The sequence below is a fragment of the Polistes dominula genome, unplaced genomic scaffold (genome assembly GCF_049000335.1).
Source record: "Polistes dominula isolate Pdom_NZ unplaced genomic scaffold, Pdom_raw_medaka contig_78, whole genome shotgun sequence".
Classification (NCBI taxonomy): Eukaryota; Metazoa; Arthropoda; class Insecta; order Hymenoptera; family Vespidae; genus Polistes; species Polistes dominula.
In genome coordinates, this window is record NW_028301042.1 from 1,224,279 (window position 1) to 1,240,248 (window position 15,970).

The window sequence follows — 15,970 nt, forward strand, 5'->3', positions numbered from 1 at the left end:
GTCATTTTCGCGAGAGTTACCTTGTACACGAGAGTAGGAGTCGTCAAGAAGACTCCAAGTGAAAGAGAGAGAGAGAGAGAGAGAGAGAGAGAGAGAGGAGTTTAGTCGCCTCGAGTCAAAGTCTCGGCCAAGCAGAATAGAATGTCTACTACGTGAATGGTCTGCTGCTGCCATCTTTACCACCGTTGTTGCCTTTGCCACTGTAGAAGATGTTGCCTTGCGTCTATCTCGTTCGTGCACAACAAAGGCACGCACGCGTCTCATCTGTAATTGTAAATGTTCACATATACATGACTGTCACTCGCAGGTTAATGTTTGCTCAACATCTAGCAAGCCTACAACCAATGGACTAACCTCTAAATTATTATATCTTATCTTCTTATCGTTCATAATTTATTCCTAAAAAAGAATCACAGGATAAAACAAACTGAGTTAATTTCTAATTTAATTTTAGTTCGGCATAAATCCATGATGGTATTATTTTATTTAAGTATCATTCTAACACAGTTTAACCTAAAAATATTGTTTCCCATCACGTGATCTTTCTTATCTATCTAACCTAATGTTTCTTTCTAACCTCCTACGAAGTTGCACTTAAAATTTCAATAATTAATAATTCTGTATATATAATTAAAAAATATTAACAAATTTTACAAATCAATAAGCGTAAATCCAACAAACATAGATAATATAATAAACGGATTAAATAATTTAGTTGTAATAAGATATGATAAAATAAACGAATATTATTAAAAAATTTTTAGATATATTATAACTGCGTGTGTGTGTATGCGTGAGTGTAGAATATGGTAGTGAGAGAGAGAGAGAGAGAGAGAGAGAGAGAGAGAGAGAGAGAGAGATGTATAGAGAGGAGAAGATGATAGAAGAAGCCGACGGTGATTCCGTCGTAATAATTGTCGGACATAGACATGTAAATTACGCGCGTGGATATAAACGTCAATATGACAGAACAGAACTGACTGAGTTCTCTTTCTTTCTCTTTTTTATTTTATTTTTGTTATGAAAGATAAAAAGAGATGTATAGAAAGAGATAGAGAAAGAGGGTGGCCCATCATTGGTTGTTCCTCTCACCCGCCGACCGGTCAAAGTGAAATCATTAGTTTGCTTAAATCAATGCGCACGTAAATGTCCAAGTTATTTATGTCCCGTCATTACGGAAGACGTCTTTCGCGTCCCATTGCCTTGTCCCTCGACGACTCCCAACTCAACCCTCCTCTTCTTCCTCCTACTCCTCCCTCTTCTTCTTTTTCTTCTTCTTCTTCTTCTTCTTCTTCTTCTTCTGCTAGGTTGGTCTTACGGTTGCCACCTATGCCAAACTTCTTCTCTTTCTCTTCTGTTTTCTTACCGACACAACACACGCTCGATACGGTTCTTTGATCTTAGCAAATTAAATGCCGATCGTTTAATGGGAGAAAAGAGTAGGGAGGAAACCGGTGTAAATCTTTTGTTAATATTTGTATGCATTGTATTTTTAAAATATTGGATTATTTATAAGCACACACATGTAGTATCAGAACAAAAAGAATTGGATATTAAAACAAAAAACTGACGGATGAAATATTTCGATTACATTATCCCATGGAATAAAAAAAATATAATGTATCCCTTTTTTATATTCAATGAAAAGATCGGTAGCCTTTGTAAGTTGTTGGATAGACAAGGTGAGATCCATGTTCGCAGGATTCTTCCTGATGGAACGTGACACGGTTCTGATCCGATACTCTCGAATGAATAACCAACCGATCGGCTCGATCGGTTGAATATCTTCTTGAGTAAGATAGACGTGTCTACTAATAGGATTGATGGCTACACAGGGCTAGCACAAGATATCCTTGGGATTTCTACGAAATCCTTTAAATAACACCACTTAAACCGATCCCGTCGAGAGGAACGTGACACCCGGACTAAACGCGATCGGTTCTAACGTCTATTCGTGTTCGTTCCAAATCGCACCATTCCTTACTACGCACTTGACGTTTCCCATAATCCTTTCTATCTTTTACGAACCCCTTTTTGGGGGGGGGGATATTATCCGATATTATTCATCAATCTCATCAATCAATTATTTTTATTATTTCAATGAGATTAATCTGTTAGACTATTAACGTGTCATGCAACTTGTTGCATGAATTATTTGATCAAATTCGGATCGATTGAACAACAAAGTTTCAAAGAGTGTTACCAGGTAAAAGTGTAACGAACGAATTGAAGGGAAACGATCGCACGACCAGGTGCCAGGACTTGTGTACGATGAAAAAAGAAATAAAACAAAACAAAGAACAAATATAAAAAAAAGAGAAAAAGAGAAAAGGCGGCACGAACGAACGGCAGGATGCAGAAACGAATGGCAGGATGCCAGGATAGCAGTCACCTTCGAGTCACGTACATAACAAATGATTGCGGGACTGGCCAAGAGTAAGAAAGAAGATGCAAGAGAAAGAAGGAGAACGAAAAAGAGAGAGAGTGAGTGAGTAAGAGAAAGAGAGAGGCCCATGTACCGTAGCACGATCTGTTGGTGGTCCGGTTGCTTCGGGCGTCGCATCGTTTGTCAAGTCGTCGATATGCCGATCCCGCGGCTCGATTACCATATTTTAACGCCAGCGTTGTTGGCACGCCACCGGCTACCGGAATCTCTCCAATACCTTGCCTCCTACTCCTACTCTTACTCCTACTCTTATCCCCACTCCTTTTCTTCCAACTCTTTTCGTATTATTCTTTTCCTTTCAATAAATTTTTAAACGAAATCCTTACAATGTATTACATATTATATAGGTCAGATTTGATTAAAGATTGTTAAGTTATTTTATTGGGCACAGGTGTTATTCTACTTATCATCTAACAAGTGTTTGATAAAATAAATATATCTAAAGTTATAGCAAGAATAATCCTAAACTTTGATATATATATAACTAATTTTAAATTACTAAATCCAATAAAGTACTTGCTAAATTGATCGAATAATCCTTGAGAATATGTAATTAAAATTTTGTTGACAAAAAAAGGAGATATAATATTCTTATAAATATCAAAAAGAAGATGTAAATTTTGCACGTCGAATGTCATAAAGAAAAACGTGGGAGTGGTGAAGCCACTAGCTAGAACGTCGAGGTTGCTTTCTCGAGGCTGCGTCGGCGGCAAGTTTCGAGTATACGCCTCGGCGTAGGGATGAGTAGTCAATTTCCTTTCAGCGACACCGGCTGACATCGACGGAGCCGACGGGACCATTTATAACAGGCGCTAATAGATCCCCGGGTAAGCTGGCGTGAGGCCGTTTTACAGGTTTTCCGTCAACATCGGAATACATCAGATATACACACACACACATACACATACACATACTTATACATACATACACCTGGTGTCCTGGTCCTGTACACCCTCTGCTGGCTAATGGTCGTCGACGTTTCTACTTCGTCCTTGTACTTGTCTATACCTTCACCACCTTCCTCATCCTCCTCATCCTCCTCTTAACCCCCCACTCCATCTCTCAAACACCTCGTGTTTCTCCTCTTACTCTTCCTTCTCTTCTTCATATCAGCTTCTCAAACCTGCTCGTATGTTGAAAATGCAAACCTCGACCATATATTTCTCTCTCTCTTTCTTTTTGACCCAATCCTTCAAAGGGACGACGACAAAGTCCCTTTAACGCCCATCCGATAGGAGAATCGTTTTCCTCGGTTGAAAAATCGACGATATCCGACAAATTTGTCGGCAACAACCCCTCGGCTCTTTTCACGGACCATAAAAGCATTTACCATTCCCCTCTTATATTCTCCACGATCATTCTCCTCTTTCTCCTACTCCTCTCTCTCTCTCTCTCTCTCTATCTCTCTCTTTCTCTCTTAGTACCAAGTTTCAAACGACGAGTTTTCCCTGTTCGATTGGAAAGTCTTTAAGGAGACAGATTTTGAGATTGCTTTTTATTTAGGGGTTGGAAACGATACCAATGCTTTAAGGGATCACTTAACTCTTATTTTATGTTACTATCTTTAAGCTTAAATTGTTATTGTTAAAAATAATTGAAAAAAAGAAAACGAGGCTCCGTGACATCTCTGATCATAAAACAATCCTAAAAATTCGATCAATTTTCTCACAAATTTTAGCACGAAAGATACTTGATCCTATAATAAATAAATAAAATAATAGAAAACTAAAAACTATTCCCCATTTCTATACACTTCTCAAAGAATTCTCAACAATCATTCAAGTATTCTTGCGGATAAAATAAAATAAAATAAAAATTCCCCCTGCCCCATGGATAATATTCAACGAATATTTCCTCGTACTTCTCTTTATACACACCCATAGTCAAGGCAAAGATAATCGCACGGTAGCCATTTGCAAAAGAAACAAAAAATACCTAAGAAAAGATAGAAATGAATATACTCTCTCACTCTCGTAGTTACTTGAATATACTTGGAATATGATCGAGTATCAACGGGCATGCCGCCAAGCTTTGCTGATTCTGTTGTAGAGACCAGAGTGTATGCATACTAAATGATCACTACCAACGAAGAGGAACGAAAAATGCAATGCTTGGCATTGACAGCAGATTGAAATCATTGACTTGGCCGTGTCCAAGTTCACCGGCCTTTTACACAAGTGATATCAGATAGCGTGCTACTGATAGACGACACGTTTCTTGTTCTTAGTCTTTCACTGTTGCCACTTTGGTGGAACTTATTTTGCCATAACCTTAACCACACGTCCCCTTCCCAACTCATCCCACCCTTCAATCTTCTACAACTTCTCCAGCACCTTCTTCTTTCTCTTTCCCTTTCTCTTCTTCTTCTTCTTCGTTTGTTGTAGTATGAAATTTAAGAAGACACCAATACGCATACATACATATATATATATTTGCATGTATACGAACAAATACCATTGCGATAGATCCTTTCGTTTTATTCCCGCGCGATAAACGCTGGCAGCATGATGCATGACGTACCTCTTGTAATAATTCGTCATGACTTTTGCCCATTCGTCATTCACTCCGTGGAAACGCTCGAGGTTCGATGTAAAAGTATACAGTACAAGGATGGAACACGAGTTTCTACTACCGAATGCTCAAAGCAACCTTCCTTTTCCTTCTTCTCTTCTTCTTCTTCTTGGTTGAAGTTTTAATGGATCGTCAGTAATGAAGGCTGGATAAGCCATCAATGACCTTCGAAAACAAGGCCTACTGGAGCTGGATACCTGAAAAGAAATCATTATACAAAGTGTAATAAATATTTCTTAACCTTAAAAAGATAATAATCGATCGGTAAAACAGTCTTATCATTGTCTGCTCATATTTTTATCGAATAGTCGAATAAAAAATGCAAAAATTGAGTAGAAAATTTTGGTATCAGATTTGAAACAATATTCGTGATTATTGTTAAACAATTTGATTTGATTTTTCTTATGAGTTTAAACGTTTAAACGATGATATTCCTTTTTTTTTTTCTTGATATCATAACACAGCTGTGCATACAACGTTGTAGCGAAATACAAGAATCAAAAAAGAAAAGGAGAAAGGAAATAAGAAAATGATCGAGGAGAGAGATAGGTTTGAAGAATATATCGAAGAACGAATCTTAAATAAAGCAATAAGAAAAATAATGCAGAAGATGTTGGTGGTGGTGGTGGTGGTGGTGATGGTGGTGGTTGTAGGTCGAAACGATTATCATGAGACGTCGATACTTGAGAGTCAAGTAGTCGAGGATGAATCTTCAATTCTCTCATAAGGTCGACCCAGTCCAGCGTAGTCCTCTTTCGTTGGTAGCTTCAATCGACGTCGATTGAAGTGGTCGCAACGATTCCATCGAGCCCACGATCCTTTTCTTTCTTGGTGGTGATGGTGGTAGTGGTGGTGGTGGTGGTGGTCACCTTTGGTGGTCTGAAATTCTTTACACTCGAAATTACTTCCACTAAGTGGAAATCGGCCGACTACTTCGTTTGCTGGCAATCAGCCTCCGCGAACGTAACTTCTTCTTCTTCTTCTTCTGTTTTTTCTTTTTCATCTTCTTGTTCTTTCTACTCTTGAATCTTACACAAGTGGATGTCTCCTGGTATTTTTCTTCTTTCCTTTTTTTTTTTTTTATATTTATCTAGATATATATATTTTTTTATCTGTTACTTCAAATTTTCATTGTGATTGATCGAATGTATTTTTGTAGTATCATTAGAAACTTGTATTTTATTTTTAAAATATTTGATTTTAATGACTTTTGTTATAGTAACTTTAAATAATGTTTAATAAAATATATTTGTATTGAAAAATATATGCAACATTGTAGATTCAATTTCTATTGACGTTAACTCATTTAATACAAATTATTTCTAACCTAAAATGTACTTTAGGTTTTTTATTTTTACTGTTTCTTATGTAGAAAAAAGTTTCTTGGGAATATATTTATTTAACAATATCGACCAGTTTAATAATATTTAAATAACATATATCAAAAATAGGAACACAAATGAGTATAATAAAAATATGAATGATGATTCGGTAGAAAAACGAACGCCGTATCGAAAGCTAATACTGCTCGATCATTGTTAACAAGAACCAGTTCGAGTTTCAGGGTACCATTCATATTAAATAAAATAATACAAATAAAAATGCATGAAACTATGTGTGTGTATGCATCTAAAAAAAAAAGAAAAAGAAAAAAGAAAAAAGAAAAACAAAATATACATAAAAAAAAAAGTGTCGAGAAAAAAAGGGAAGTGAAAAGAGAGAAAGGGAGAAGAAAGAGGAAAGAAGGAGAGTTTACATGAATGGGTCCGTTAAATCGTCGATTACTCGCTCACCGTTTTACACAAATTGGAAATTTTCTGCTCAATTTCATCATTTGCCTCCAACGATTTGTTCCCAATTAATACGTCACGTTCCTCCGATCTTTCGAATTCATTTGAACCGTGAATCCTTTCTACGAACCCCTTTTTTTACGAAAATCATTTACTCGACACTCAATTAATTAACTTTTTATTTGTATTGGTTAAACACAAATATTTCAATTAGATTAAACAAGTTTATCAATTGTTTTTAAATTGTATTTTTAAAATTTGCAATTTGCAATATCTAATAATAATCTAATTATTTATTGTTATTAATAATATTTTATCAAATGGTTGGTGCAATTTCATATTTGTAATATTTAATTTACCATAAATAAATATAAAATAAATTTAAAATACATAATTAAATATATAATAATTAAATATATTAAATATAGTTAAATATATAATTAAATATATAACAAAATTAAATGACAATAAGAATTGATGATTGATTTACCATATAATTTTTTTTAAAAGACTGTTTTGACTCCCATAAAAAATATTCTCAATCATGAATGATATGACGAATGGGTCTTTCATAAAATAAAATAAGAAAAATAATGATACAAATAAACCTTTTTCCAAATTCGTATAATTATACTTTAAAAAGGATGAACAGTAATTGACAATAACGAGATCTGCTACCGTTTTTTATTGTTACCATAGTGTCACAGTCTTTTCTAACCACGAATCACTCTCTTCTCTCTCTCTCTCTCTCTCTCTCTTTCTTATTTCTTTATTTCCCTCTTTGTTTTTTCTTTTTCTCGTGTCGGGTAGCCCTCATCATCTCTTCTCCAAAAGTCACGTCAGGAACTGAACTGCTGGCAGAATAAGGGCCGATGTTTGCTTCGTCACTATTTTGTTTATTCCTCATCACGGACACACCCTTCCCATAGTCCCTTTCCTCACCCTACCATTTCGATACTCATTGTATATACAATATCTGTATCTTAAATTTCAATCGAAATTATATTTCCTATCTGCACTTCAATATTCTCAAACAAACCATTTTTATGTCAACCATTAATTTCCAAATGAATTATCTGAACTTATTTGAAACAAATCAATTTAATATAAATTTTTATTTTACTTAAAATTCATTATTTTGTCTTAAAAAAGAAGTAAAAAAACATTGAACACTTAATCCTAACATTTGTTTCTTCCGATTTGTATTTATTTCGATCATTTGAAGTAAGGTTAGTTTTAAGCTCGATACGATCTGACTGGAATTGAATGAAGCAAGAAGCCAGTGCATGCTCTTCTTCTGGTAACAACGACGTCTTAAGCTGCATGGGTTGCATTGTTGTTGCTAATGGGCCTGCAGCCGGGTCCAGAGCTACCGAGCGCAGCCTAATTATGATTTATAGTCCTCGTACCTACAGCATCGGACATCGAACGAACATCCCTTCTATCCCCACCAAACCTCCAACCTCGAACTTCGAACCTCCTACCTTCTCCCTAACTTCCCCCCCCCCCGTACCTTATACATGTCCCAGTGTTCTGACCATGGTTAAATTCTCGATTCTGTATTGGTATAGTCAACAGTAGTGTCAACAGTACATCATTCAACTGATTCCTTTATAAATCTTTCCCTTTAACAAGGACATTGACAAAATAATAATAATTATTATGAATAGATTGAATAAATTAACTCTATGACGTCCGGTGGCTTAACGTTGGTGCCATGCGAAAAATTTTGGGTAAGTGCACGTGGCTTAAAGTTGGTGCCATGCGAAAACTTTTGGGTAAGTGCTGGTTGCTTCACGTTGGTGCCATGCAAAAATTATCAGGTAAGTGTCAGTGACTCCACGTTGGTGCCATTTGGAAATTATATTTGTAATTAGTGTTAATATCTTTTTATTTCCTACTATGGAAAGGATTAAGTGCAACAAGTTTATGATTAATTCTTTGATACAAATTTGAAGTAAAACGATGACGATGATAATTCTGACGATGAAAAGAAAATTTCAAAGTACCTATCGATGATACTATTGTTAATATTATGAGTGAAGTTATAATAACTCATAAATTTTTTTCATACGAACCATCTGATTATTCTCCTATATCAAATTCGAGACAATAAGTTATAAATATTGAAATTTTTCTTGGTCTCCTCGAACGGAACGCCCTCTTATTTCTTTCTTACTTTTGTTTCTTTTCTTTTCTTTTGTTTTTTGTTTTTTTTTTTCTTCTTTTCTTTGAAGGAATGAAAAAGGGTCGATGGTATTAGGCGACTAGACCTTCGCCCACGATTTCTTCTTCGTTTCCGTTCGCAGCATCGTGTAGGCATCATTAGACGTAATCGAACTTAAGACGCATCTTCGTTCGTTCATTCTTTCTTTCTTTCTTTCTTTCTTTCATTCTTTCTTGAAGAAGATGAAGAAGGAGAAGAAGAAGAATAAGGTGTGCCGACATGAAGGAGAGGCAACGCCGATGCATCACTATACCCCCACCCACCCACCCCCCTCTTCTTGTCCCTTCATCACCGCCAAAATTCGTACCATTCTCTCAACGAGACCACGACCGGTTCCTGTCCCGGGTGCGGGAACTTCCGCTCCTTTGACTCAAAAATATATACGAATATTTTCCTTTAGTTGTGTAGGTGTGTCATTCATATTTAACAATAGAAAATAACTCCATGTGTGTGTGTGTGTGTGAGAGAGAGAGAGACTTTTGTGTCATTTAATTATCTAATTAATTAAATCATCGATACAATATTTTCCTAGTCACCCATGGAAATTCGTGAATCGTTGTGTTCGTTGTCTTTGTCGTTGTCTCCTCCACCTCCCCTTCTCCACCCCTTCTCCTCCTCCTCCTCCTCCTTCACCTCCTCATCACGGCACGTAAGCATAACTGCGCATAAGCGAAATTTATACTGGGCGATTTGATTACCGCGATATAAACTTGATGCGGACTCGGACGACAAGACGGGAGCATACATCACCGGAACGCGGTGGTTTGGTGGTACGATCCCCTAAACCCCTCCCCCCCATAATCCCTTCTTTCCCTTTGCCCATCTTCCACATCGTCTCCCGTATCTACCTTTTCGTCGTATCGCTCACTGGCATCCATCGAGTTATCTCAAAAGTTTCATTCTTTTTTCCATTCCTTTTGTTACCTCGTACACGATCACTATAAAATGTTATGTTATCTTCTATAACAAAAATTTATATACTATGATTATTAATAATAATATTTTCTAACTTGTATTAGGTATGTATTAGGTACATTGTATTATTATTTTATTTGTTGATATTATATATTATATATTAATTATATATTATTTATATTAATTATTATTTTTATATATTAATATTATTAATAATTGACAGGTTCAACTGTATAAATTAATAATTTCATTTTTATTTTCGATAGATAATAAAATATCAAATCACCAAGTAAGCATCTCTAAAGTTTTATAATTTAAAAAGAAATGAAGTTACGTAAGAGATAAATGCAAGAAGTGCATACAAATAAAAAAATAAACGTTTCAGCCGATATTCGAGGTTTCACATTTCACGATGAACAAAGTTTCTTAAAACGTTTTAGATCCCGATCATCTGTTTCTTCTCACCTTCTTCTCTTCAACCTTTTACTTTCTATCTCTCTCACTTTTTCAATGTATGTATGTGTGTGTCTAGCCAAGACCCATGTATTTTTCTCTCTCTCTCTCTCTCTCTCTCTCTCTCTCTCTCTCTTACACGCGGTTCACTTCGTAAACGAGATAACGAGATCAAATTTATGGTACCAGATCTCCAACTGGAATATAATAATCGCAGCTAATGCCGAATGCTCGTTTTAAGGATCCCTAGTTCTTTCTTGTCCTTTCCCTTTTTTTTCAACCTTTCATCAAAATCGATCCAATTAAACCACACACACACACACATAGATATACAAAAGAGAAACCTTATCAAAAAATCATTAATCTAAATTCGTAATTCTCTAACAAAACTTCAGTTAAACGTCTAACCCTAACCCTTACCCCATTTATTGAACAAATCTAATAATCCCAAAACTAAAACTAAACAGAAGTTAAACGATAGTCGTCGAAGGAACTATTCTGAAAGATTTTATTATTCAGGTTTGTACAGAACCGTGAACACCAGTGAAATCTTTATTTGGAATCATTCCAAGAACAATAACGTATCTTGCGTCTCATTTTCTTCGTTCATCGCACCAACCAACCAACCAACCAACTAGCCAACCAACCGACCACACTAACACACCAACTAACAAACCACTACTACAACCATAACCATCACCACCAACATGATTCCTGAACTTGGTAAACTCAACGCCAAAATAAAACTAAACGTAACCCAGTTATTTTCTGTTTGCTCTCGCCGGTCCGATGATCTCTAAGAGATATGATATGGGGTTGCTGAGTGGGTTGAGGGGAAAGGTGAAGAAGGGGTAGGGGGGTAAGGAAGGAAGGAAGGATTTTTCATTTCTATCGTCTCACTCACTCACTCACTCACTCACTCACTCTTTCTGTTATTCTCGTTGTTAGTGCCGGCACGCGTGTATCATCGTGCATATAAATCAGTCGGCGAGGATCAGATAGGATTTCAGAAATATAAAATACAGAACGATATTAAAAAACAAAAGGAGGCCTCGTCCAGGTCCTGGGTACCGCAGCGAACGTTTCAAGAAGCTGGGTTGTTTCGGTGTAAGAAAAGAATAAAGGAAGAAAGGTAGATCTGATTGGAGTTGAGATTGAAAAAAGGAGGATTTAAGGAAAAGGGTGGGTTATGGTCGTTACTGTACTGGTGGTGGTGGTGGTGGTGGTGGTGATGATTATGCTTGTGCTGGTGCTGGTGGTTGTGGTTGTCGGCATATATGAGAGAATTGTGAACGAGTGAGTGAGAGAGAAATAATCTGAGGCGTGATTAGTGACCACGATTCTTAACCACGATTACAACTTGTTTACGCGAATTTCGAGCTAATTTATACTCGCGTTTTAGGTAGAAGAGGGACGAAAAGAACAAGAAAAATGAAACGTCAGTGAGTTTGGTCGAAAAGGAAGAGAAAAGGTGCCATAAGCTTTTGCATTATCCCTGCGAGAAGCGAGAAGTAGTTCGATCAGATTCCATAAAATGATTTTTTCTTGTTTCTTGTTTTGTTCAGGAAAGATAATTGTGGAAAGATATGACAGAAGAAATGAGACACGTTTCATAGTTTTACTAATCGAATGCTTCTGTACTAACAAAAAATAAAGTATCCATAATCCTAATTTTATTTAGTATGATAAAATATTATTTTCAAAAGTAGTAGGTTAAAGGTTTAATCACGTGCAATGTATTTATTTTTCTTAGAAGGTCACCAGTTACTTTCACAGCTTAAAATGTAATGCAAATAATTAAGTATGTGTGTGTGTGTGTGCATGAATAATTATCAACAGTAAATTACGTGAAAAATTGCAATATTTCACATCGTATATTTAAGGAATATTTAGTTTTAAAAAAATCCTGTCTTAAGCCTGAAAATATTTTAATACATAAAATTAATTACAATAATTTATACAATAAAATAAATTTTTGTAAGCAATATGAATTTAATAATCCACACCCACACAATTCACATTTATAATTACCAACAGGTATATATATTTGTGTAATATTTATTTCGTGTTAAAAGATAATATTGCAAAGGTTGAACGTAAAGAAGATAGTGGGTGGAAAGATGGGGGGTAAAGGGTTGGGGGTTTCGGGTAAAGGGGTTGCTTTCGGAAAAGGAAAAGCATCGTAACGAAAAGAAAAGGCGCTTGTGGAAGGTGGAAGCACTCAATTCATCAAGAAGGAGTCGACGGGACGTAATTTAAGACTGCTTTTAACTCTTGGGTGTCGCAATTTATGTGAGCTTCTTATAAAAGAATGGCGCTTTTCTCTACGCTAAAACTAACACGTGCAAAAACTCTACACACCTATACAGACACACGTTAAAAAAACTCAACATAACATAACCGTACACGTAACGCATCTTCTTTCTTCGTTACGTTACCTGTCTCTCTTATCGAACCACCTCCAATTTTGATACAACGGGTGTAATTAAAAATATATATATATATATATATATAAGCATGACTTACGTGATACTATAAATGAAAGAAAAAATAAAATTATGGGAGTGTTTGTTCTGAAAGTATGCTGCATCTTTTCTCACTCACATGCGATCTTTTCTTTCCTTTTTTTTTCCGTTTTCATTTTCTGTTCTGCTCTTTTCGGCCAATTTGCCACATATTAGGTGGGTTATAAATTCGCACCACGTTACAACGCATGCTTCTCGGCTTCTCGTTATTAACGCACTTCATTTGAAACACCGTTCAAAAACCAGTCCTTGCATTCGTTTAACCTTTTTTTTTTTTCAAATAAATGTAACATATGTTGTTTGTGATTTATTTAATCTACAAAATAAAAATACAACAACAACAACAACAACAAAAACAATTTCATTCTTACATATGGTTCATACAATTTTCATTGTTTTCGACAGAAAGTTTAATTAAATTTTGTTGGTTCTCTTTTCATTTAATTCCTGGGTCTTTCTCAACCCACATTTCATCCAAAGAAGAGAAGTGGGAGAAGAGGAGGTGAAGGACGTACAAATAAAGAGAAGAAGATTCCCCTGTTGGTTCGGTAGCCTCTCGTAAGAGTAGGATCTGGATCTCTGGACGTTATCAAATCATCGTTTGTTTACGCCTAATCCCTGAATTAATGATTAGGACACCCCCTCCTCCCTTTTCCTCAACCTTCTTCAGTACCTTCCCCACCCTCCTCCTGCTATTTCTATTCGTCCTTTTCTCTTCAACATGATGGCGGCATGATGCGACGGATCTTAAGACTCGCCAGTACCAAACTCGCTATAACGGGTGTCTTCAATCTAATCAATCCAATTCAACAAATATAAATCCAATTAATCTAATTAAAATTTAATAAATCAATGAACATTAAATAGGATCAATGTTTGCATAATTAGCGTTTTTTTATTAAATTTGTATGAGAATCTGATTAATATTGTGAATATTGATAGATAAGATGCATAAGATTGCAAATATAAATCCATAAATATTATATGTGCAAAAGAAAAAGATAGAATTTATAAAAATATGAACAGTAATGAAACGATTAACAATATTTATGGTTAATATACGATGTTGAATTCGTCACCCGTTACATCCTTCAAAACTGTATGTAGACTCGGTGGTCGGAATATATCCCCTTAATTATCCTGTGTGTGCATTCTGAGTGTGAACTCTCCATTAATCATAGGAGAAGATAGAAGGATGGAAAGAGGAAGAGTAAAAGAGAAAGAGAGAAATAGAATGTGAGACGAAGAGAAGGTGATAGAAGGGAGGTGGTTGCAAGGGGGGTAAAGAAGGTGGTGGTCATGGTGGTGGTGAGGAGGGAGGTTGAAGGAAGGTGTGAGGTGGGATGTAGTCGTTGGTATATAGCTCGAACGATTTTAATTCAGACTGGCCGCTCCATATGTATTCCAGGGAGCCCACGGGATCATTAGTAACCTTAGGTGGACACCTCAGAGTCGTTCTTCATTCTCAGGATGATGCCACCGTCGCTGCGGAATCCACCGATCCACCTTCATCATTGGCGAACGAGCACATATCCTCTCTTACCCCAACTCCTCTCCGCACACCCCACCCAATCCCATCGAAAATCCTTTGGGGAATCTAAAAATGGAGTAGTAGTACTCGTTCTTCGTTTAATCTTCCTTTTTACATTTCTACTATTGCTAGAGTCTCTTGTGGCAAATGGTAGTTACGTGTGTTAGTATTGTTTTTATAAGAAATGTTTTCATAATTGTTTTGTTCTAAAATTTGATTGCATTTGTATGTATTTGTTGAACTATTTTATTAAGTTTATGCAATTGTTGTTGTTGTTTTTTTTTTTTATGGATTAATCTTAAAATTATTACAATTCATATTTTATTTTACTTAACCTGAAAATTTTTTACGTGAAACATATATTTCAAATAAAATATGTCAGTTTAACAGTAGCTTGTAAAATTTTCCCATTGACATTTTAGAAAAGAAAACTAAGTATACTAGGGGAAACCTTAAAGGTGTAACGATCCTTTTCATGGTAAATAAGATATAAAATGAATTGGCTATAAAGCCATGTGGTATCCATACCTAGATGGTGTAACACTGCCGAGTTATTCGTACTTTGGCTTAGAGACCATAACACTCGCCCTATAACTTGACACCAGAGTATTACGCATCGATCGTATATCAATCTAATCCATCTTAAATCCAACCAACACACATGCACAAGCAAACTTTGAGTAAAATAAATAATAACTAGTTATTATGAATAAAACCAATGATGCATAAAAGTATAATTTTTTTCTTGTCTTCCCCCCTATAAAACACAAATTATTTGTCTTAATAATCCTTAAATGATCTGAACAGATAAATCAACAACTTATTCTGAATAAAATGCTAAACAAAGAAAACTAAATTAATTGACATGAGAAAATAATTGAACAAATCCCAATAATAATTTTTCTCATTGCTATTACCTACCCCCCCTCCCTCCCTCCCCTCCCCGCTCCATAAACCCAACCCCTTTTTCATAGTCCACAAGAATCGAGAAAGATGCGGGTCGCAAAATTGCAATGTGCATAACACGTTCCAGATGGACCACACGCGTATTGCCAAAGGCTAAGCTGCCGTCGATACATAGTCATCGATACGAACATTTTAAACGTGTGTGTAGCCCATAACCCACCTCCTCCACGTCCTCCTGCACCTCCCTTTGCCACCATATCCCGAAGGATGGCTTTTTTCAGTGGGAAACATGAACGGCCCCCTCTGGGCTCAACTCGTAAACATACAATGCATGAGGTCCGTACGCGATATTATACACGGACCGTTCACGGTAAAGTTCACGCCACGTTATACGCTCTAACGCTATTGAGAAGAACGTTGTTCGGGGGTTTTTAAAACACGCTTCGTGACTTAAGAAAAATCTTGCGATTTAGTCTTACGTATACGGGGGACCCCATTCCTCCAATGTTCAGGAGACTGCCGCAAAGCAGTTTCTATGGGTTCTGAGGAATGAAGTGAAGGGGGAAGAAGTTTGCTCATTAGCACGTTCGATCGAGTCTTTTGTTT

The 15,970-nt window shown here is 36.1% G+C and overlaps 1 long non-coding RNA gene across 1 annotated transcript in view; it reads right to left on the reverse strand.

Annotated features, from left to right (window-relative positions):
- Positions 1 to 466: 466 nt before the first annotated feature.
- Positions 467 to 15,970, reverse strand: part of LOC149031723 (uncharacterized) — a 231,864-nt gene continuing 216,360 nt past the window's right edge. The window contains exon 5 of the long non-coding RNA XR_016177399.1: positions 467 to 5,214. This is a non-coding gene — a long non-coding RNA (uncharacterized LOC149031723). The remainder of the gene's footprint in view (positions 5,215 to 15,970) is intronic.